This window comes from Thamnophis elegans, chromosome 8, assembly GCF_009769535.1.
Source record: "Thamnophis elegans isolate rThaEle1 chromosome 8, rThaEle1.pri, whole genome shotgun sequence".
NCBI lineage: Eukaryota > Metazoa > Chordata > Lepidosauria > Squamata > Colubridae > Thamnophis > Thamnophis elegans.
This window is the reverse complement of record NC_045548.1, coordinates 49792715-49815073: the sequence shown is the minus strand read 5'-3', so window position 1 is coordinate 49815073 and position 22359 is coordinate 49792715.

Below are 22359 nucleotides of genomic sequence, written 5' to 3'. Positions count from 1 at the left end.
GGAATCAACATTTATTTAAATCGCTGGAAGAGAATCATAAACATTACTGATATTAAACTTCCCACCAGACTCAGTGAGATTTTATTTTGAATAGGCATGAAGAACATTTTAAAGTCTTTGAAGACTTCAACCTTTCCAGGTTAAAGAGTTTGTTTAGGAAATGCTTCCTAAGGGAAGCATGTATTTAAAAAAAAATGCACTCTCAAGTTACAAATCTTCAATTGCTTGATGCATGATAGATTCAAATGTGAACGACAGCTCTGAAATTTTCTCCCATGACTGCATCAATCCCTAGAGATTTATGACACAATCTGACATATAGAGTGTTTACTAATTGAAATCCCACCTTAATGCAGGACCTTCCTGGCAGTATAGAAAAGGAAAACAAAGCATTTTAAATGATGTTTGTCTGGTAATTGGATAAATTATTTAAATAATGACATTTAAAGGGCATTCATGCCCTCACAAAGTGTTCTTTTTAGGATGTCCCAGGACATTCTCTGGTCCTCCTGTCATCTCCAGATTTGAGGGTCACACTGTTTTATTACTTTGTAACGGATGCAAAACCCACACAGTTGTGATGCAACTATGCAACACCTTTAATTAGATTTTATTGTCCTCTTTTCTTTTTCTAATAACAAATCATTGTATTCAATTATTTCTCTTTTTTACTGTAAAAACTAGTCAAAGACCGTAATAAAGGTAATTGATTTGATTTGATGTTTAATAATTAAGGTCATTCCTCTTTCTCTCTCTTTCTGATTCTACAATAATTGTACAACAATCTCTCTCTCTCTCTCTCTCTTGTTTATAAGAGGAAGATGGAAATCATAGTGATCATTTATGACAAGTTATCAAAGAGCCGAGGTGGCAGTCTCCTAGCTGCAGTTTGGCAGTTCAAATCTCACCAGCTCAAGGTTGACTCGGCCTTCCATCCTTCCAAGGTGGGTAAAATGAGGACACAGATTGTTGGGGGAAATATGCTGACTCTATAAACTTTTTAGAGATGGCTGTAAAAGCACTATGAAATGATATATAAGTCTAAGTGCTATTGTTGTCAATGGCTACACTGCCTCTGATGGACATCTATTAGGAGGCCCTTGTGTTTTCTTGTGATTGGTTAGATCCACTGCTGATGTTCTTACATTCTCATTCTCAGGTGCATGCAACTAACATTCTATTGCTTATCTTTGACGCATTTACATGCTTAGCACATCAAAGCATCTTCTGCATTTGTAAGTAGACACTATTACTTTTGGTTCATCTAAAGCAGGGGTGTCAAACTCGTGTCATCACAGCAGTATCATGTGATGTATCATGACTCCCCCCCTTTGCTTATCCGGGTGTGGGCATGGCCAGTGCATGACGCATCCGGCCCATAGGCCACAAGTTTGACACCCCTGATATAAAGCATCTCCTTTTTTGTCAGCCTGACCATTTCACCTCAATGAAAAATCTTTGCAACTCTTTTAAGAACTCATGGGAATTATTAAAATACTGGCTGCCTGTATGAAACAATATATACACAATAATATACTTTTTCTGAGATGAACAGTTTTTTTGTGATTGAATAGATTTAATTAATATGTAATTTTGCTAAGAATACCATGAAACAATAATAAAGTTTAGATAACAAACTACAATTAAATATGGTCCACAAAATCAAGAGCACGGGATTATAATCTGCATATTTCAAACATGGATTTATTTTTAGAGCTATAGTGGTCACAATTTTATGCAACATTGTGATCTGGATCATATCAATCAGGTTTTTGTCTTATAATTTTTTTTTATTTTATATGATGCTCTGGAACCAGGTGTACCAGCAGCTTTCCAATACTAGTATTGATTTTGATAAATTGCTAGGAAATTGGACTTCTGCTACTATGTGAAGAGTTAAGCTTTAACCTTTAAAATTATTGATTTTTGTTCACAGAAAAATAGAAAAATATTTTCATTCAAGATTAAAATTATTCTTTATGCTACATGGACCATCTATGGTCCATTTAAAAAGATGTATAAACACGTTTTTCTCTGTTTCCCCAACTCAACATTACTTTGATTTGTTTTCTTTTATTTAAACAATTCCAAAACATAAACCTAAATCAATTATAAACATTGCATGCAAAATAAGTTGAAACTCTAATCTGGCATTAAGTACATATCTTTGAAGGAGTGCTTCATTTTGACAGAGATTCAAGTGAAGTACCCCTATGAAGCACTGTCTGAAGCAAAGTGACATCTCATTTCTAATCAATGGAGCAGAAGAGCCACAACAGCTTTTGTGCATGTGCATTGCATGGTCAGAAGCCGCAGCTAATCAAGACAAATTGTCCCCATCTCAACTCTTTATCAAGGTGGAACAATCTGCCTCTTCAAGGCATTACACATGGCCATGGTTCAGCAAGTCTCTTCTACATGACAAAGCACCTCATTGTGGCAGATCATTTCCTGGTGGGTCAAATGTGAGTCCTATGTAGTATTGCTAGTATTGCCATGGTTGCCTAAAAATACACACAATATAGTTCAACACATTAGAACGAATACAGTTGTATAAATATTTTATATACATTCCTAAAACATATTTACACACACACCTACATACCCTTACACACATATCTATCTATCTATCTATCTATCTATCTATCTATCTATCTATCTATCTATCTATCTATCTATCCATCCACCCACCCACCCACCCACCCACCCACCCATCCATCCATCCATCCATCCATCCATCCATCTATCACCTACCTACCTCTATATATTTCTATATCAATATCTATTGATCAATTGATAGATGATTGATTGATAGATAGAGTTATAGATGATATATAGATAGATGATAGATATATAGATAGCTAGATAATAGATAGACAGACAGACAGACAGACAGACAGACAGACAGACAGACAGACAGACATATATGTTTTCCTGTCCAATCCTTTCCAGCTCTAGGGTGCAGACCTCTTCTTCATTTCTTGATCAAGGGTGGCAGCGATATTCTAAGACACTTCCGTGGTCATATGTCAAGCATGCCTATATGCTAAAGGTTACAGGACACTGTTACCTTCCTACCAAAGTGGTGTCTATTTATCTACTCATATTTGCATACTTTCAAACAGCTAAACAGACAGCAGATGGGGCAAGAAATGGGAGCACAGCATATTCTGTCATGTGGCACTTAGGTATTAAATGTAGACTGTCAACTTTCCAGCTGACAAGCCAGCTTAAGCACTGAACCATTGTTCCCCTAACTAATATATACTTGAAAGATATTGAGCTTTATTTTCTCAGTATTGTTTTAAACTGTGCGTGCACACACACGCACACACACATGCACACATTAATACCACAAATATGGAGAAAAGGAAACAATGCTTGCTATCTGTAAGTTATGTGCCCTCTAAGTGAGTTGGGTCTACAATTTCCAGAATGTTATCATAATGACTGGAAACTCTTAAGATTTATAGTCTGTATATACACAGAGAATCTCAAAAGGAAAAAGCTACACTATGAAAACTATTAAAGTGATAAAACATGTATCACATATTTTATTATTTGTTTGTTAATTTTGTACTGTATTCTTGTATTCTTTCTTCCCAGAACTCAAGATGTATGTAGCACTCACTCCTTCATTTTCCCCATAACTGTAACTTTATGAAATAGATTGTGCTATTATGACAGATTGTGCAGAATAATGCTTAAGAACCATATAGAATTTTACCTGTGAGATAAAGCTGAATTTCCTGTTTTCTATTAGATCAGAAAGATGATTGACAAGTCAAGAGGAATAAGGGATAAAATAATAATAAAGAAACTTGACATTGACATAATTTGCTACTCTTATGATCTATTTTTAAAGGTGCAAGCTTCATCTTTTGGTGTTTATATGATTTTGATTCATCTCTATATTCTATTATTTTGATTTCAGGTAGAAATGTACAGAGATGGCTAAATAATGGGGGTGGGGTGAGCTAGGATTTCAACCTGGTCCTCTCCCAAAATGGCCAGGTCAATGTTGACTCATTCCAGTCTAGTTCAGTACCCAGATATGAAGTCTGGTACATAATTCTGTTTCCCACAATCTGGTACACAAGCTTCAAAATTTTGTTTTCCAACAAACTGGATCAAATTTACAAACAAATTATAGAAGAGATTAATTTGGAACATATTCTGAAAAATCTGTTAGGAAGGAAAGAAGGAAGGAAATTTGATGGAATTTGATGAAATTACTAGTGATAACAATTCCTACAACAAAGAACATACTTGCCAAATTTCAAGTGTATATATTCAGAGAATTTTGTGCAAAATGAAAGGAAATATTATATAACTGATCCCTTTGGTCTTTGTAAATCAAATCAGCTAGCTAAAACAGCTGACAAAATAGCATCCCTAATTTTCTCAAGTCATGAGTTTGGCCAACATCAGGTGAATGTTCAAGATCTCTCTTTTTTTCCTACAGCTGTTGTCAAATAGCTTTTTAAGCATTCTTTTACAAAACCAATAGTTCTTTATAAATTATTCTATAGGACTCTGAAGAAACAAATCAGGATCATAGCTTTGCTGAAACCCTCAACTAAAATGAAGCAAGTGTATTCCCTTCTCTGTTTCACAAATGGGTTTTTGACCTAGACCAGATATGCATCTCTAGAGCATGCCATTTATCATTCTAAAACACAAAATCGAAAATGTTTGCTTTATAGGAATGAAAGTATCATGTATGTCCAAGTGTGTCAAAATCTTGGGCTTTGAATTTCACAGAGAACTATTTTTGCCTGGGGCATTTCAGTGGAAGTATCATGAAACTTTGAAGACCAAAAATTTCTTACCTGATATAGTTACTTTAAAGTGAAAACATCATAGACATTATTTGATTTATACACTTTCCTTGAAGTTACCAAACCAAAAAGACTTCCACTGTATCACTTTTTCATTATTTGTGTTATTCTGCTATGTCATAAAATGTTGAAATATAGTATCTCATACCTATCAAACTGATAGCTCCATGATCTCCTCTTCTTCAAACAGTTTAGCCTCCAAAGGGCTCTAAGCCCTTGCCTTTATGTGCCCATGCCTTCTTAATCCAGCTCATCAATCTGATGGAATAGACTGTCTCCATCCAAACTGAAATTGCAATAAATCAATTAATTACAAAAAAGGGTTTTGCACTTCTTAGTATATCTTGGATTATTGAAAATGAAATGCACTTAAATCTATGTGGACTCATGAAAAATAACACTGCCCTTATTCAAAGTATTTTATTTTTATTGGAAGGGAAATGGAGGGCATTATCTACTTATGACACTTTTTATGAGCATTGTTTAGAATATATCACTGAAACTGTTTTGCACAAGGCATTGCTATAAAATCTCAAGCTTCCCATATTTGGTCTGAGATGCTCATCTTGAAACATGGTTAAAAATAATTAACCCTACCAAAATGTGTCTGTCTCTACAATAATTACAATTCACAGTGAATACTTCCTTCTTAAAACAGAAACAGTCAAAATAAGAAACACAATTCTGAGCATATGTATTTATCACAGGTTCAAATCTTTGATGATGGCAACAAACTCAATTTTGCATAGAAAACTGGTGGAGCAACCAATTTTATTAACAGGTTATTTCCAAAATAATTGGTATTTAAAATTGTTTAGTATTGTGTGAAAACAGTGAATTATATCACCAAACCAAACCTATTTTCCTAAGGGTTTTATTTTTCTTAAATATTGTTGTTGTTTTTCTATTTTTCCATTTCCTTCCATGATTTGGTATTATTTTTATGAAGCTCAGTGGAAAGCCAATAACTTGTTTAAATTGTGAGCCTTTTTCTTATCGGGACAAAGATAAATAATTTACTACATTTTAGTCATTTCAATGTCTTCAAGAGAACTGCGGGACAATACTGAAGGATTTGACTGAATTTGAAAATATTATATTGCATACTACTGAGAATCAGTTAGGTACAATTTAAAAACTGTTATTGAAATATAATTCAGAATTCCTGTTTTATTTTTATTGGAAAAAAACCTAATCAAATTACGAGTGTATGTTCAATATAATGTTGACTTAAAAAGTAAATCTGATATAATTTTGTTTGGAAACCATTTTTGGATTATAAAGTTATGTATGATTTTGTGCCACATCAGAGATTTCAGTTTTCTTTCCAATAGAATCATATTTCTACTTGATTTATAATTCTCGGTATTGAATTATTGTATTGATTTTTTTTATGTCTTCAAGTTAGTCTTGATTCTTGGAGAAGTCCCTGGAGTAGTCACTGCAGTTTTCTTTGCAATATTTCAGAATTGGTTTCCCATTGCCTTTTTTTCTAGGTCTGAGAGATGTGATGGCCCAAGGTCATTCTAGGTCCTTTCTCCATTGCTTCTTTGCTTTCCTTATCTGGAAATAACAGTGGCCACCTGTAATGGTAAGTATGTGAGCTACAATGGAAAAATTCATGTCCAGGAGATCTTTTAGTCTGCAAAGCCACTGAGTATCATTAAAAATGCAACATAGAGATTTTGTTTTGACAGATTTCTCATAAAGTGTCTATCATCCTGCTATGTCTTGAGTCTATTTCACACTCTAAGCCAACTGAAAGGTGATACTAATAGATTGTGTTTGTAAATGAATGAATGAATTGCTGAACATGCTTACAGATCCTGTGAAAGCCAGACTCTTGACCTGCCGGTGTTAATGACTTAACCAATGGGAAGATGAGTGTGAAAGCTAAGCAGAATTAATTGATTGCTATGTCAGAGAGCGGGTTACCTTTTGCTGTGCAGTAGATTTAGTCTGACAGTACAAATGAAAAAGGGAGAGAATATCATAGAAGGGAACATCAAAGCCATCAGTTTGCAGGGGAAAGCTACTGAAAACAAGACATGCTAACAGGGGGATAAAGGTATTGAACTAGCTACTAGTTCCAACAGTATGACAGAATAGAAAGAATAGCTTATGTTTTCCCTCCAAATTGTCCTTAACTATGAGTAGTGAAAGCAGTTACATACAGTTCTACAAATGTGTTCAGCACAAGAAAACCTTTAATAACTGAGATAAATAAAAGAAAGTGTTCTTTGCAGAAAATGATCTGCTACATAATAATCTATGCCATCTTCCTGAAATTTTAGTTTCTTTTTTAAGTAATAGCCTTATGTACATCTATATGCAAAAGCTTCCACTGAATAACATTTTTATCAGTGAGGAAAAACAACTAGAATTTTACTCAACTTCTACAGAAACATTGGGATACATATGCAATAAAATACATACACAGCCAGAATTGCTCATACAGCTGAATCTGTTGGCATGCAAACTTTTGCCATTTTAATTTCTCTTCATGAGATTCCATGTATTTTGTTTTTATTGTTGGTCTTGGTTTTTTGAGTTGCTTTGAACTCTCATGGTATGATGGCCTATAAGAACAATTTTGAATTAATTATGAATATTTTATTCTTATTACGGGTTTCTTTTAATAATTCGGTAGGTGAGTGGCTGGGTGTGTGTGTACGTACATGCATGTTGGTGGGTGTTTTATATGATGTTTTATTTTATTTTATTTTATTTTAACCTGCTAGGAGTCAAAAATGATTTAGTGGCATGCTGCTATTACTATTACTACTACTTTTACTAGTAGTAGTAGTAGTACTACTACTACTACTACTATCGCCACCACCACTTTAGAAAGAAATCTTATCAAGATCATTTCTGAGTTTCTGAGCCAGGATAGCAAATACAGGCACTACTACTACTACTACTACTACTACTACTACTACTACTACTACTGCTACTACTACTACTACTGCTACTACTACTACTACTACTACTTTAGAAACACATCTCACCAGGTTCATTTCTGAGCCAGGAATATAAAAGACAGGTAGTTGCTTGAACCAGTGGTGAAGTTTATTTCCAAGAGTGCAGTGTTCATAATCAGCAGTCAGAAGCAGAGTCACTAGAGTCTTTTCTAAGGCCTCCTTATAGAGAGAAAAATGGCCTTTGTTCCTGGAAAGCAAAGCGTGTCCTTTAGAAATCCACAAAAGTGTACTTAGCACACACTCCAGGAAGGAAGAGCTTTGCAATTAGGCACTCTGTGAGTTGCAGTTTCTGCTTGTTTAGCATCTGTTGGTTGAAAACATAAATTTCTTCAGGGGAAAGAACTATTTTTTTTACTTGATCAAAGAGACCAGGCCAGTGGTGGGTTCCGGATCCTGTTGCAACCGGTACGGGACCTGGCATCCTTCACACAAATGCACGCAGCATGTGCGCACACACGCATGCAGTACACGCATGTGTCTTACCATCTAGCAATGCCTCCATGAGCCTCCGCAATGCTCCAGCTGCTCGGAAGAGTGTCGCATGGGCACTGTACGCACCGTGTGCAGAAATGCCGAAGAGTTTAAAGACAGGTAAGGAGCGAGGGTGAGCGGATGAGCCCTCCGGAGTACCATACTGGAACGGTACCCAGTGCTCTGGTCAGGCTCTGGTACACCTGGACCAGGGCGTACTGCCTGCAACCCACCACTGAACCAGGCCAAGCTCAAACTGAGAAGAATGATTGTCTGATTATTGGTGTTTCCTGCTGCATTTTAAAGTTTGTCTAGAACTTATTCTAATTTTGGATTTTAAACCTTTTGTCCTGTTTATAGAGGGAAGAATGTTAGGTGAAAGGACTTGATTTCCTTCCTATAATCTCAAAACCAAGCAAAGATAGTGCCCATAGAAATAGGCAGCTTGGGTGTGATCAGTGGTGGGTTCCGGATCCCGTTGCAACTGGTACGGTGCAGCGGGGACTGGCATCCCCCACATGCATGCACACAGCAGGCACTCACACCTGCGCATGTGTCCCTACCTCCCCGACACCTCCGCAACACTTCAGCTGCTTGGTGGAGCAGCGCACAGGAGCCGTGCGCTGTGTGCGCAGAAGCGCCGAAGAGCTCAAATACAGGTAAGGAGCTCAAGTGGCCCTTCCGGAGCACCTTCCGGAAACGGTACCTGGTGCTCTCGGCAGGCACAGGTACACCTGTACCGGAGCATACCGCCTGCAACCTCTGGGTACAATCCCAAAACACATGAAATATATATTGAATACCATTGCCATTGACAAAAGCACCATCAGTCAATTGCAAGAGGCAGCTTTACTTGAAACAACTTACAACCTGTGACAATAGTTTTAAAACCATTAAACAACACCTGCCTATCCCAAATCCTTGAAAAGAACTCAGTAAGAGGATAAAGCTAAAGGTGTTCAGTTGTGTCCATCTCTAGGGTACAGTGCTCATCTCCATTTCTTAGGTCAGGGAGCTAGTGTAGACACTTATGTGGTCCTGGGGCTAGCATGACTATGCACCAAGGTGAAAGGAAACTGTTATCTTCTTACCTAAGTGGCACAGTTATAAAAAAGCCAAATCTAAATATAAGGTTGATTGTGCAATCAACCAAAATAATAAATTGATACAGATATTAATGTTGATAAATGCATAAATAGCTGGTTAAAATTTCCAATGAAATTAAAGAAAAAATAGATGTAAAATTAAATTCTGCTCTAAGAGAGATATATGATCTTATATTAAGAAATAGATTGGTGAATATTAAGCAATTTTTATTTTATATTTATCTAAATAATTACTTTCAAACAATTATGAAATTTCAACTTTCTCTGCTTTTAGATTTAGCACAGGCATATATTTTTATTATTATCTCCTTACAGTATATTATCTAAGAAATCAATTTCAAGAGACATTATAGGCTCATTTATAAAAAATATTATGTCACTTATCTGGTATCTTGGCAGAAACCTAATTCTCTTTTCAGTGAAAATGTATTCATGTTTCCTGCCCTAAAACCTCAAAGATATATTTCAAAGGTAAGGAGGTGAAAACATTTTAGCCAAAACAAATTTACAATTTGGGATAAATTTGAATTGCATGTAGGTCTTTTGGGGAGGAAGACTGGATAAATCAAGGTGAGTAAGAGTATTAATACTTTAGATCTTCTTGTTGGCAATTTTGGATTTAAATTGATTGATAAAACATGTTTCTTGAGTTGCCTGATCCAGAACAATTCTGGGGGGCTTACATATTAAAAAGGGGAGAAAATCATGGTAGTTGCCCAAGAAAATGATAAAAGTACGCCAGACAATATCCAACCTAAAAGATATGAAAACCACCCTAACCCAAGGGCCTAAGAAAGATCCAGGGTTTCAAGGCTCATTTAAAACCAGCAGACCAAGGCAGTTAGAATTGATAGAAGAGAATACAGGTAGTTCTCAACTTATGTCAATAATAAGCCTAAAACCTCTGTTGTTAAATGAGACATTTGTTCAAATGAGCTCTGCCTCATTTTACGACCTTTCTTGCCACAGTGTTAAGTGAATCACTGCAGTTGTCGAGTTAATAACAAGGTTGTTAAGTAGATCTGGCTTCCCCAATGACTTTGCTTGGCAGAGGGTCGCAAAGGATGATCACATGGTTACATGCCCTTGTGACCTCTAGACTGGACTACTGCAACATGCTCTACATGGGGCAGCCCTTGAAGAGCATTCGGAGACTTCAGCTTGTCCAGAATGCAGCCGCACGAGCGATCGTGGGTGCACCTCAGTTCACCCACATAACACCTATCCTCCGCGAGCTGCACTGGCTGCCTATCGGTCTTCGGATACGCTTCAAGGCACTAGTCGTCACTTATAAAGCCCTTCATGGTATTGGACCTGGGTACTTGAGAGACCGTCTGCTGCCAATTACCTCCAATAGACCGATTAGATCCCACAGATTAGGCCTCCTCCGAATTCCATCCGCTGGCCAATGCCAACTGGCGACCACCCGGAAGAGAGCCTTCTCTATGGCTGCTCTGACCCTCTGGAATGAGCTCCCCATGGAGATTCGAACCCTCACCACCCTCCAGGCCTTCCGCAAAGCCCTTAAAACCTGGCTATTCCGACAGGCCTGGGGCTAAAGAGCTTTTGCCTCCCTCCCTCGAATGGTATGGTTGTTGTGTGCTTTTAAATTGTGTATTGTTTTGTTCATCTTTTTTATTCTTGACTTGTACCCCTTCCCTTGATTTGGATTGTGAGCCGCCCTGAGTCCCCTCCGGGGAAAAGGGCGGCATATAAATGAAATAAATTCAATTCAATTCAATTTTACTGTGATTACCCTGAATATGTGCCAGTTGCCAAGAATATGAATTTTGATAGTGTGATCATGGGAATACTGAAATGGTGATAAATGTAAAAAACGGTCATAAGTCACTTTTTTCAGTGCCACAGGAATTTGAATGGTCACGAAATGAACTGTTGTAAATTGAGGACTACCTGTATTTGTTTCTCAGTCATTCCGGTCCTGGTTGTGCCAAAGGTGCTTTTTCAAAAGGCAACTGGACTTTGTTTTTCCTTTTGTGAAGGCCAAGTTGGGATAGCCACAGATTCTAAGGTTGAGGTTGAGGTTTATTGGATTTATATGCCACCCTTCTCCCAAGGACTCAGGGCGGTGTACAACATAAAAGAAAATACATATTACAAAAATTAAAAGGGACACTAAATAAAGTATCCAAAAAAACCCAACTGATATTTACAATAAAATTTTAAAAATTAAATTTAAATTAACAACCATATTAATCCTGTATTTTATTCTATTCAGGCCAGGCTGGCTTGCTGGAAAAGCCAACTTTTGGGGGCGCGCCGGAAGGACCAGAGGTCGGGGATTGTGCAAAGCTCTGAGGCAGCTCATTCCAGAGGGAAGGCTTCCTTGATGTGTTAGAATAGAATAGAATAGAATAGAATAGAATAACAGAGTTGGAAGGGACCTTGTAGTTCTTCTAGTCCAACCCACTGCTTAGGCAGGAAACCTTATAGCATTTTAGACAAATGTTATTCAATATCTTCTTTAAAACTTCCAGTGTTGGAGCATTTACAACTTCTGAAGGCACTGATTAATTGTTCTAACTGTCAGGAAATTTCTCCTTAGTTCTAGGTCGCTTCTCTCCTTGTTTAGTTTCTACCCATTGCTTCTTGTCCTGTCCTCAGGTGCTTTGGAAAATAGCTCGACTCCCTCTTTTTTGTGGCAACCCCTGAGATATTGGAACATTGCTATCATGTCACCCCTAGTCCTTCTTTTCATACCCAATTCCAGCAACCGTTCTTTATATGTTTTAGCCACCAGTCCCCTAATCATCTTTGTTGATCTTCTCTGCTATCTTTCTAGAGTCTCAACATCTTTTTTACATTGTGGCGACCAAAACTTAGTTCTTCTTTTCCATCCTTGCTGGTAGCTCGATTGTGTAGGGTTCTGATCACTCCCATTTTGCATTCCAGTGAGAATCAAAATGCAGGTATTGATCTGTTTGTATCGGTTTTCTGTAAACTTCAAAGTCTTCTTTAAACTTCAAAGTCCAGTTGCCTTTTGAAAAAGCACCTTTAGGAGTTTGGGTTATTTAAAGTTTGGACAGCCAATTAATTTGAGCTTATTAATATGGCTTTGAGAAGAGCAGTAAAATTGCAAAATATTAAGGTGAATTATGTGCTCAATATTTTGAACTCAACAACATTTGAAGAACTTTAAGTTTATTAACTGGGCTGTGCAGAAAATGAAATTACTTTGTTATGATGAAAAAGACATGTTTGCTCTGGATTTACAGTTGTGGATTGTTGGTGTTTGCTTTCTGATTACGAACTAGTTCTTTATCGACATAATGAAAGGACTGATCAATATTACTCTGTATGGCCAAGGATTGATTCTGTATTAAACATGGAGCTGTTTTTCTATATGCATTGTAGTATGTTTTGGTCCTTTTTTATTCTTTTTATTTTTCTTTTTTGTACCTTTTCCCATTTCATTTTTGAATGAAGCAGGCAAAATGATTTTTAAGACACATTTGTCTTTGCTATTGGTAGATATTGGAACTCTAAGTTAATTCTTTAAAAATAATATAGTAATTGTGAGTTTTTAATATTTATTCTGGAGGGCAAACTGTTGCCTTCATTAGCAACATCATTTGAAGTTCTTCATACTTTGATTTGCTCATAATACAGGTAGTCCTCAACTTCGTTCATTTAGTGACTGTTCAAAGTTACAATGTGACATGACCATTTTTCATAGTTACAACCTTTGCAGCATCTCCATGATCATGTGACAAAAGTTCAGATGCTTCACAACTGGTTCATATTTATTCCCACTGCTGTGTCCCAGGGTCATTTGGTCATTTTGTGTGACCTTCTAACAAGCAAAGTCAATGGGGATGCCAGTTCATTTAACAACCAGGTTACTAACTTATCAACTTCACTGATTCACTTAACAACTATGCCAAGAAAAATTGTAAAATGAGGGAAAACTCTCTTAACAAATGTAAATGTCTCATTTAACAGAAATTTTGGGCTCAATTATGGTCATAAGTCAAGGACTACCTGTATTGTTAATGCTGCCTGCAATAGGAATTTCATGTCGTATTCCCTAAGCATACAATTTAACTCTGTGTATCACTCATAGTCAATCAATAAGAATTCTGGACATGCTCTATCTCATAAAGAATGTGTAAGTTCAAAAGCTTATTATCGGTGTTGAAGAGTACCATATTTAATCTCAGTTTTTCATTGCACTGGGCCCATGTAACTACTAACACTCCAGTTTTAGCCAATGGTGAATTATATTTCTGAAAAACACTTTCAAAGTTCAAGAGGAAAAATGTGGTCTGAATTAAATGCTAAAGAGACAGAAGACTGAAGCGCTGTGCTTACTAATCCCCTTATTTTCTTTCTCGTTTTCAGGGTGAGTCATCAGAATCAATATCTTACAAGGGGAAAAGAAAGAAAAAGGACAGGCGTATAAAAGAGAAACTGAAAAACTTTTATAGGCCAACACAGGATAATAAAACATGATGTAAGCTCAAGGTTCATATGAATTTTCTTCAGCTTAAATGAGAGAGATGAAATACTAAATTAGCCTTCCCAACCAAGTGCCTCTTAGATGTTCTGAACTATACGTATTGGAGATGAAAGGCCAGGAAAGCTATGTTTTTTGCTTCTTTTGACCATTCCTGTATTTTAACCTTTATAAAGAGAAACAAAATCGTGGTGCAAGTCAACACCAACTAGGCACACCAGTCTCCTATCATTCCTAAACTTACCTTTTATAAACAGACATAACATTACAGAGAATCTCTAACAAAACTTTTCTATTTGGCTACAAGTCCCATAACATTTCAAAGATCACGGAATGCAGACTAGTGTGAATGTGGGAGGAAGTCTGAAATAAACCTTTATGTCCTAGGACAGGAATGGCTAACCTTTGCAATGCAATGCGCACTCAACCATGCGCCCTGCACCCTGGACATGCATGTGTGCCCCCAGCATGCACCCATGACCCCCATGCATGTGCCCTGCCCCCCACACATTCATGTGTGTCTCCTGCATGCATCCCACCCCCCATGCATGTGCAACAGAGACACAAAAACCAGTTGGCCAGTGGGAGGCGTGCATGGGAGGCATGCACAGAAGGCACGCACGGGAGGTGTGCATGCATGTACAGCAGAGCTGAGCTGACATGCCCAGAGAGAGGGCTCTGTGTGCCATAGGTTTGCCATCACAGTCCTAGGACACCACAAATATCATGATTGTGGAATTATTGCTTATTATCTCCCTGTGGTCTTCTGAACGTTCTAAACCTGCTTTAGGGCAGGGGAGGGCACCCTCACTATGATATATAACCTTGGATAATCTTATGGTCATGATTGCCAAACATTATGACACAAACAGTCTGCCAATGTTTGAAATGGGGAAGCAAATTAAAACTAAATTTCTATCTTAGATAGATCTTGTTTCTACACAATTCCAAACAAAATCCTGGCTTCTATAAACTGATTGACTAGTAGGGAAACGTAACAGTGAACTATTTGGATGATTCATATAGTACCATTGATGGATACCACATTCTGCCTTGGCATTTCTGCCTTCAAAAGATCCTTAAAATAACTCTCTCTGCTGTACTGCATTACAAAATATATTGTACTATATATTATTGGTATGACTTTCTCCCAAGCTCATCTTTTTTATTCATACTAAATATGAAATGACCCAGCATTCTGAAATAGTTTACGTTAGAAATAAATATGATAATACAAAATGAAATAATAGGACACTGCTGAATATAGAAAGTTCTTCATGCGTTATTGAAAAATGCTAACATGAATGATTTACAGGTAACTTTTATAAATGGGTAAGAAGAACAGCATACCCATGTAGTGCAACAAATATGAGCAGTTCCAAACTGAATGGCCCAATGGAATTCTAAATATTGCTATTGAACAGGGTTTCCCAAACTACCAGTTGTATCCTCATTGAGGAGATGCAGGCAGAGTCCGGGAATGGTTGGAAACACCTTTTACTTATATTGTAAAAATAAATCCATATTTTCAGAGTTTCATTCTATTGTTTTCATTGTTCATTTATGTTCATTTTGGTAATTGAAATTTTATGGGACATATGTACACTAAATGTAAAGGTTCCCCTCACACCTATGTGCTTCCTGACTCTAGGGGGTGGTGCTCATCTCTGTTTCAAAGCCGAAGAGCCAGTGCTGTCCGAAGACGGGTCCGTGGTCATGTGGCCAGCATAACTAAATGCTGAAGGTGCACGGAATGTTGTCACCTTCACACCAAAGGTGGTCCCTATTTTTCTACTTGCATTTTTATGTGCTTTAAAACTTCTAGGTTGGCAGAAGCTGGGACAAGTCACGGGAGCTCATTCCATTATGCGGCACTAGGGATTCAAATCACCGACCTTTCTGATCATCAAGCTCAGCATCTTAGCAGTGCACAAAAGGGAGATAGGATGACAAAAAAAAAATTAGAAAGACTTGGTTTAGCATAAGAAAAATCTTACTTTTGAAGAAAAAGGTTCTGCAAAACTGCTAACTGATTCAATGTATCAAAAGGATGTTTCTCATAATATTCCATGAAAACAAAATTTAATATGGTACCCAATATATAAATATTTATTTTGTTCTGTTACTTTGATTTGTAAAAATATAGTTCCTTTGATAAAAGCAGATATTCCTCTACTTATTTATTTTAAATGTATATGCTACCCCAAGGATAAACTCTGGGCAGCTCACAGTAATCTAAAATAAAACCAAATCATAAAAACATTAAATCATAAAAACCCAACATAAAACTAAGAGCAAAAATTCAGTAACTAGGATATGTTTATAGAGTTTTATAGAGTTTTATTAGAATTTGTAGGCCGCCCTTTTCCCTGAGGGGACTCAGGGAGGCTCACATAAAACCGGGAAAGGGGAATACAGAAATCAAGATAGAAACATATAATAAAATGGTAGGCAACATACATTCATCATTCGGGAGGGGCAACTATCCTTATCCCCAGGCCTGACGGGCGAGCCAGTTCTTCAAGGCTATGCGGAAGGCCTGGACGGTGGAGAGGGTACGAATCTCTACGGGGAGCTCGTTCCAAAGGGTCGGGGCTACTGCTGAGAAGGCCCTCCTCCTTGTGGTTGCCAGCCGACACTGGCTGGCCGATGGAATACGGAGGAGGCCTAGTCTATGGGATCTTATTGGTCGCAGGGATGTAATTGGCAGAAGGCGGTCTCTCAAGTATCCAGATCCACTGCCATGTAGGGCTTTATGGGTGATTAATAGCACCTTGAAGCGCATCCGGAGATCGACAGGCAGCCAGCGCAGCTCGCGGAGGATAGGTGTTATGCGGGTGAATCGAGGTGCACCCGCAATCACTCGCGCGGCTGCGTTCTGCACTAGCTGAAGTCGCCGGATGCTCTTCAAGGGCAGCCCCATGTAGAGCACATTGCAGTATTCCAGCCTAGAGATCACAAGGGCCCGAGTGACTGTTGTGAGAGCCTCCCGATTCAGGTAGGGTCGCAACTGGCGCACCAGGCGAACCTGGGCGAATGCCCCCCTGGTCACAGCCGTTAGGTGGTGGTCAAATGACAGCTGTGGATCCAGGAGGACTCCCAAGTTGCGAACCCTCTCTGAGGGGTGTAAAATTTGACCCCCCAGCCTGAGTGGTGGAATATTAGTCAAATCTTTGGGAGGAAAACACAACAGCCACTCGGTCTTTTCTGGGTTGAGCACAAGCTTGTTAACCCTCATCCAGTCCATAACGGCCTCAAGGCCCCGGCCCATCACATCTACCGCTTCATTGAGTTGGCACGGGGCGGACAGATACAATTGAGTATCGTCCGCATATTGATGGTATCTAATCCCGTGCCTGCGGATGATCTCTCCCAGCGGTTTCATGTAGATGTTGAATAGTAGGGGGGATAAGACCGAACCCTGAGGCACCCCATAATTTAGGGGCCTAGGGGACGATCTCTGCCCCCCCACTAACACCGACTGCGACCTGTCCGAGAGGTAGGAGGAGAACCACCGTAACACGGTGCCTCCCACTCCCACCTCCCGCAGTCGTCGCAGAAGGATACCATGGTCGATGGTATCGAAAGCCGCTGAGAGGTCAAGGAGGACCAGGATGGAGGGATGTCCTTCATCTCTGGCTCTCCAGAGATCATCAATCAATGCGACCAAAGCGGTTTCTGTGCTGTAACCGGGTCTGAAGCCTGACTGGAAGGGGTCTAGGTAGTTTGCTTCCTCCAAGGACCGTTGGAGCTGGAAGGCCACCACCTTCTCAACAACCTTCCCCAAGAAGGGAAGGTTGGAGACTGGGCGATAGCTATTAAGAACAGCTGGATCCAAGGATGATTTCTTCAGGAGGGGTCTCACCACCGCCGCTTTCAGTGCGGCGGGGAAGTTCCCCTCCCGAAGGGAGGCGGTTACAACCGCCTGGATCCAGCCTCGTGTCACCTCACTGCAGTTCGTGACCAGCCATGAGGGACACGGATCCAGAACACAGGTGGAGGAACTTACAGCTCTCATGGCCTTGTCCACATCCCCGGGGGTAACGTCCTGAAACTCAACCCAGAGCTGTTCTACTTGGTCCCCCTGTGCCTCGGCTGGAACTGCGGGGGTGGAGTCCAAGTCCGACCGAAACCGAGCAATTTTGTCCGCTAAGAATTGGGCATACTCTTCAGCTCTGCCCTGCAAGGGTTCCCCCGCCTCCCTTTTGTTCAGTAGGGAGCGGGTTATCCTAAACAGGGCGGCTGGACGGGACTCAGCGGATGCAACCAGGGTGGCTATGTGGGATCTTTTTGCTGCCCTGAGTGCCCTGGTGTATTCCCTGGTGCAGGTGGTTACCATTGCTCGGTTCGATTCGGACTTATCGGACCTCCAACGGTGCTCTAGGCATCTCCTCCGGCGCTTCATCTCCCGGAGTTCCTCGGTGAACCAAGGGGGTCTCCGGGATCCGCTGCCTCGGAGGAGCCGCAGTGGCGCAATCCGGTCGAGGGCCTACGACGCTGCCGAGTGCCACGCAGCAGCCAGAGTCTCCACCGGACTGTGGGCGAGAGTGTCAGGAATAACCCCAAGCTCTGTCTGGAACCTTGACGGCTCCATAAGGCGCCTGGGGCGGAACCACCTGGTCGGTTCCTCCTCCCTACAGTGGGGGTTTGGCCTCCGGAAGTCGAGCCTCAGTAGGCAGTGGTCTGACCACGACAGGGGTATGATGTCACTCCCCCTCAGACCAAGTTCACAAATCCACTGCTCCGAGAGAAATACAAGGTCAAGCATGTGTCCCGCTGAATGGGTTGGGCCTCGAATTACTTGGGTCAAGCCCATGGCTGTCATGGAAGCCATGAACTCCTGCGCCCCATCAGAGTTTTCACCGAGCGACGGCAAATTAAAGTCCCCCAGGACCATCAACCTAGGGAACTCAATTGCCAGCTCGGCTACCGACTCGAGGAGCGAGGGGAGGGCTGCTGCAACGCTGTTGGGAGGCAGGTACGTTAGCAGCAGACCCACTTGACCCTTGAGGTCCAACTTTAACAGCAAAGACTCACACCCGACAATCTCCGGGGCAGGGACCCTACGAGGAACTAACGACTCCCGGATGACAGCGGCCACACCCCCACCCCTTCCCTGGGCTCTCGGCTGATGCAGCACCTGAAATCCTTCTGGGCACAGCTCTACAAGGGGGACTCCTCCCTCTGGGCCCAGCCAGGTTTCAGTAATACATGCCAGGTCTGCCCTCTCGTCTAAAATTAAGTCCCGGACGAGAGGAGCTTTATGAACAACAGACCTGGCATTTAGCGACAACAGCCTGAGACCAGGGTCCTGACTACTTACGCCATCTGGTCTTGGAGTGGGACTCCTAGGGCCGGAAGGAGGGATCTCTGCAATGTAGCGAACCCTCCTTCCCCGGTAATGGCCTGCCCTAAAGTCCCCGCCGTATCTGCCCCTCCCTGTTACGATCGCAATACCCCGACCCTCTCCCGTGTCTCTGGTCCCCTCAACCACCCCCATGGCCCCCGCAACTCCCGGCAGGTCCTCCGAATCACACATACTCAAACACTCCCCCAAACAGTCCCCACGTAAAAGTTAAAAAAACACAAAAATTTTACAACAATATGATCATAAAAGTGGGACATTCATTCATCTCATGCGTACCTCATACATAGCCCATGCAAAGAGAGAAGAAAAAGATGAAAGAAAAGAAAGAAATTATAATTGCGCAAAATTAATTAATTTAAGGTGCGAGTTCAGGCAGTAAAAGATTGGCTCTCAATGTTCAGAATTGAAATGGCTAAGGACCAGTTATAGTTCAGATAATATCTGTGGGGAAGTGTCTTATAACCCCTCTCTTTTTCTATAACTTTGTTAGTCAGGGGGTCCTGTGGGGGTTCAAAACACACACGCAGTGCAGTCATCATCTGTCCACCCGCAGAACAAGTCCAGAGTCTTCCTTCTGGTGGAAAAACCATTCCAAGAAGTTCCCAGAGGCACACCATTAAAAATAAATGGGAAAAGATGGAACAGGCGCTGTAATTGCCTAGAGACCCCGTCGTTATTCCCAAGATGGCGCTTGCTCCCTCGATGTTAGATAGGCAAGGCAGTCCAAAAAGCACCGGAGACTCTAAGGCTAATGGGATCGTCCAGGTCTGCAAATTCCAGGGGTGGTCTCCCCAGTTCCACAATCCCCCTGTAGGCAAACAGGGGGCAGGGGTGGGGGAGGCGATGGAGATGCCAAAATACGATGCCACTGCCACCAATTTGCCAGACTCAGCAGCTCCACTTTGAAATACTGGCAGAAAAGAATAGCTTTCATATTCTTCTTTTAAAAAAAAAAATAACCAAGGGGCCAATCCTGACTTCAGAAGAAAAGTAATTTATAGAGTCAAGAGAACTACAGAAAAGGTCCCCCGTTTCCAGCCCTCTGGAACCTCTGGGAGGCCAATTTTCCCCCTCCCCGAGCCTCTGCACGGGGCCTCTGCTTAACTCGCATCCAAAATGTGCTTGGAGACTCCTGGGAAGGGAGGTGGGGCCATCCAGGGGTGGTATTTGGAGTTTCTCTGAACCAGCCATAACGTTAGCTATGGGTTCTCCCGAACCTGGGCAAACCCATAGCAGCCCACCCCTCAACGTATGTACGTGTGTGTGTGTGTATCCACATATAACACACATGTACAAATGCTATATGCAGTCATGCACACTAACATGCATGTGTGTGTGTGTGTTATATGTGGATACACACATACATGTGTATATGTATATACATACATACATATACATACATGTGTATATGTACATACACACACACACACACACACACACATTAATGAGCAGACTCATGCAGAGAAGAGGTTCCACAAATAGCAAGCACCTGAGCTGTAAATAACTTTATAGGCCATTGTCAAGGCCCATAAGGAAGGGTGTGATCAAGGAATGAAGCCTAAGATAGAATGCAATGAAGAGCTTTAATAGCTTGTGGTAAGCTATAGAGTCTTTGAAATCAGAAGGAGAATTTTGGTCCTCATCTATCTGTGAAATTATTAAGGTAGAGTCTTTTTACATGTTTTGAATAGATCCTTCCAGAGACTTCTACAGTCTAGGCTTAGTTGTATTTAGGAGATAAGCTTCTAACAAACCCCACTTCCATCTGTTTGTTGTATATATCTGGAATTCTTCCTATTTCTTTCTCAGCTTCTTCACAATCTCTCACAGTCACACCAAGACTTTGAATTATATCTGGCAACATGCTGGTAACCAATGCAGTGCCCACAATTCAAGTGCTCTCCTCCTAAATCAGCTGTCATGCATTAACATGCAGGCAACTGGATTTGAACTTTGTAGTTTCTGCCTTTTTCAGATGTGCTGAAAAAAGCACATTATAATAATCCAAATTAAATTAAATTAGGGGAATAAACTACACTTGCTCTCTTCTGTGGGAAAAATGTTTTGCAGCATGATATTTTAGTTATGAGTAATTATTTCTTTAAAAGATTATAAAGTATTTACATAGCATAAACGTCAATGAATTATTTAAAAAAAACATATTTTATAATGCCTTGATACAAACCCTGTTTTTTTTTTAGTTGCATCAGCATCTAGAATCAGAAAATCACAATATTGCAATATATATGTCATTTTTTTCCTAGCCTTCTCCCATGGATGCCTATGAATGTGGACATCCACAGGAGAAGGCATATGACATCATGAATGTGATAAGGGATACAGTGATTTTATGTCACTATTTCACCATGTTTTGACGAAATTGAAGTCTTGGCATAATTACTTTGTCACACATGTTGTGATTTTGGTACCACTGTCATCTTGGAAGATGTTGCTCAATATCACCTCTGAAGTGTTGGATAGCCCTTCAGATTGCTAACTCTCCTTCTCACAGTGTTCTGAAGCAGTAATAAGACAAATATCTCAACGTCTAAACTCTGAATCTCTTAAGACATGCATATTGTGGCTTATATCTGAAAGTTTTTCCCCTGCCAACTTAACTAAATATGCCACACAGACACACACACAGACACAGACACAGACACACACACACACACACAGACAATCCAAGTGTATAAAGCAGATGATTTTTTAAATACTTGAGTGCTGGAAAACTCACCAGCAGCTTGCAAGGCCAGACTAACTTTAATAATTCGCTAGAAGTGGTACAAAAGAAAAAACAGGTAAGTGGTGCACTATTTAAAAAGATAAAGGAGAAGGCGAATGTAATGTTTATGGTAAACCAGTCAACTTCATAAGATGTAAGATATCACAAAAATGAAAAATGGCCTAATTACAGAAGACTTATCTCATGAACTGGATGTACAGAAACAGAGATGGTGATAAAATAATTGCTGGCCAAATAGAACTTGAAGATAGGAAAGATCAATGGGGAGAAACGTGTTAGAAATTACCACCTACATTCAGGAAAGATGGGAGCCCTACTGGAGAAATAACTGAAAGTACGATCAAATGGCATAATTGCTGTGAAATCAGC